Genomic DNA, 3,793 nt, shown 5'->3' on the forward strand with positions numbered 1-3,793 from the left:
TTCAATAATATGCATTAGAAAACTTTATAAAAAACAATGATTACTACATGCAATTGTATTATTTACAATTCAGATAACATTAAATATCGATGCTAAAGTTAGTTTTCATGGCTAAGTTGCATTCTTGCATGTATGCGAAGGGTGACATTTACTTCCACACGGTACATGTACCATAGCTTTTCTTGGGGCCTGGGTCATCCGATGTGTCTACGGTGATTTTAAAAACCTCTAGATCTCCAATATCGTAATATGAATGAAGTACATCATATCACCAGACAACTTAAAAAAATCAGTGAACTAGTGTCCTTGCCGTTGACGTCATTCATTTTTTTTAAAAACAAAACACGTATAAGTATAAAAATTCTGAATTTTGCACTTCTAATGCTTATTATATTAAGTTTCAAAAATGAGCAAATTATTAGACTCTTTATCCTGTCGACTTTTACGTCAGGTTATAGTAAAACAGTTGAGTTCGTGTGTAACAGTTAATTAAAATATTTTTGAAAGTTATCTTCCCAGGTCGACAGTCAGTTTGCCATTCACTCGTAATATTAAACATAATTTATTATCGGTAATGAAAAAAAATGTGTTTACTATAGTTTTGACTAGTGTTGAAATTTACTGTGTGAAACTGCTTATTTTATTTTGTTAATCTTGTTATTATTAATTTTTAATAGATCTATGATAAAATGACTTTTGGTAGTGTCTTTATAATGACGTGACATCTAGAAGGGTTATATGAGGCCCCTCATGGGGGGGGGGTCCTAGTAATCACATAATCACCATTTTTTTGCCAATATAATCACATAATCATTAAATATTTGCTTATCTTTAGTAATCAAATAATCATAAACTAAAAATACAGTCCTAGGTAATCAAATAATCATGAAATATTTGGCTTAATAATCAAATAATCATTAAAAAAACGGCCAAGTAATCACATAATCAAAAACCCCATGAGGGCCCTCTTATATGAAGAGTTAAGCATTTAAATGTACCTGTTAATTACCCCGACCATACGCGTACGGTCCGACCATACGCGTACGGTCTGACGCGTATGTACGCGTATGGTCGGACCATACGAGTATATAGCCATATGGTCATAACCATACGCGTACGGTCCAAATACTCATATGGTCCGGAACATATATATTTGGCATAGACATTGCAAAAATGTCTTGTATCAGTCCTTGCAATAGGCATTGTAGAGATGTCAGGATGATGGCGGTCGTTTATCGTATTGGTGCAAAAATCTTTGCTTTGTATCAGTCTTTATAAGTCAAATACATTGCCGAAATCTCTGCTTAAAACTAGTCTAGTGTGACTCCTGCATGGCTGACTAAATTCTTTGCTCTTACTCCAAAGTGCATGTCGTATAGTAGAAAAGTCAATATAGGTATTCAAGTCTCGTACATGGTTTGACCTGAATGTGAATCGAACGTTTGACCACCCGCGCTACCACGTCGTTACAAGTAAAACTGACAAGATTGTGTCCCAAGTACACGGATGCCCCATCCGCATTATCATTTTCTATGTTCAGTGGACCCTGAAAATGGAATAAAATCTCTAAATAGGCATTAAAATTAGAAATATCATATCATAGGGAACATGAGTTTCAAGTTGATCAGACTTCAACTTCATCAAAAACTACCTAGACCAAAAAAATTAACCAAAAAATTTAACCTGAATCGGGACGAACGGACGCACACCAGAAAAAATAATATCCATAAATGGGGCATAGAAATAAAACACGGCCAATATGGTGTCGGAATTAATTTTGTGTATACATAGACGCGGCTCATGGCAAAATTCACTAGTCAGTAGAATAGACAGTGTAATATCGAATTTTATGCAGTTTAATGTATTAAGTTTTGTAATTCTTGCAACCACTCAAAAACTATTGGTAAAAGTTAATTCAAAAGATAACATTTATTGATAGTTACAGTTTGAATGTCGTCGGAACAACATTTAATAGTCAAACAATTGTCTTGTTTAATGCGCTGTTTGACTAATGGTCGAGTAAAATCGACATTTCAAAATTAAGTAAGTTTGTGGAGAAAAGATTTCTAAATATTGTGAGAATTTAAATAGTATTACAATGTAGTGTGTTATAGACGTCGAAGGTTAATCATTTCAATTTAAACATTGTACTTAAATTTATTTGATTAATATTTCAAAGTAAATATGTGGTTTATTTGAAATCAGTTACTTTCTCCTTCTAAAGAGTCTAAAATTTACAACCTCTTTTTAACAGGTAAGACATTTTAATCGGTTGAATTTTGGTAAGTAATTTTGCATTTGAACAAGTTCTTTATGAAAAAAACCCAACAACCTTAAATATATAATTTAAAGATTTCTGTAAAAACAGATGATTGAAAACTCTTGCATATAATATGTTTGTTTGTTTGTTGTTTTGTTTTGGTATTCTATTGGATTTGATATTGTTAGTGTAGATTTCTGTTCATGGTTCAAATCAATTGTTATTGTTATTCATAAGTATTTTTTTCGATATGAAAATGAACAATCTAATTAAAATAGTTTGTGAAAATGATTTTTTTACATATGCAGGACAAGACAAGGCAAGACAAATACTTTATTATGCATGTAACCGTTGTCACTGAACACCATGCAAGCAAACAATCTACTAATCAAAAATTATTTTGTCAATTGGGACGATTTGGCTGTGCCAGTGCATACACATCATGTTCAGTCTCATTTTGGGAGCTTGTCATGTGCATGCAGACTCGATATTTGTGCATAAACAGATTTCACGGTTTATTTTTGTTTTGTTTATGATGCCACACATATAAATAATGATGAAGGTTATAAAAACGATTTTGCATGAAAAAATATAATTCTACCGGTGACTGATTAAAAAAGTCTGAGATATTGGGTATAATTGTCAAACAGACAAAAGATGAAGCAATTGAAGTACATAACCAGGAAGATTTGGAAACATACGAATTAGAAATAAATCAAATTCTGACAACTTATATTTTTAGTGCTATATAGTGTAACTGTTAATCCGTCTGTGTAATCTCTTTTACATTTTTTTGTGTTAATTAACGCTATTGTTAAAAGTTATGGTGTCCGTAATGAAAATCACCATTGGACACTAAACCTTTTCTATAGAAACTGTTGATTTTTTTATTCATTACTTTTGTATGAATCCTTTGCGAAATGAAATAAAAGGTCAGTTTTGTCGTAGATCTTACAAAAACACAAAAATTGTATGAATTTATTGATTAAGATGAGTGACATCTTATTTATTTCATATCAGCCAGGAACGAAGAGTTCTCATGGGGAGGGGGGGTTCTGATCCCGGATCCCGCTTACACTCTACTCTACATTTCCCGTGTCCCGCTGGACTTAATTTCACGTTTTCACGGAACAATAATTTGACTTTCACGTGTCACGCTTACAAAAAGTCGGCAATCCCGCGTCACGCTTAGACCCCTGAGACCCACTATGAACACAGGCACTTGTCTCAAAAAAAAGTTTCATATATACCTTAATATATTAAGGTATATAGGGGGGGGGGGGTGGAATTTGAGACAAGTGCCTGTGACTATGAAGGAAAACTGAACTTAGATAAATTAGTAATAAATCGATGGGACACTGAAATGCAGTTTATCTATTGCTATTTTTTCTGTCATGGTTTATTGGTCACAAATGAAATAAATAGTTACATGTGAAATTATTATCATTTATTAAACAAGGTTTTATTATATTTTATACTCTACTCTGTGATCCTTAGTATATTCATAGATTTTTAATTTTCGCGGGGAAATGA

The sequence above is a fragment of the Mytilus trossulus genome, chromosome 7 (genome assembly GCF_036588685.1).
Source record: "Mytilus trossulus isolate FHL-02 chromosome 7, PNRI_Mtr1.1.1.hap1, whole genome shotgun sequence".
Classification (NCBI taxonomy): domain Eukaryota; kingdom Metazoa; phylum Mollusca; class Bivalvia; order Mytilida; family Mytilidae; genus Mytilus; species Mytilus trossulus.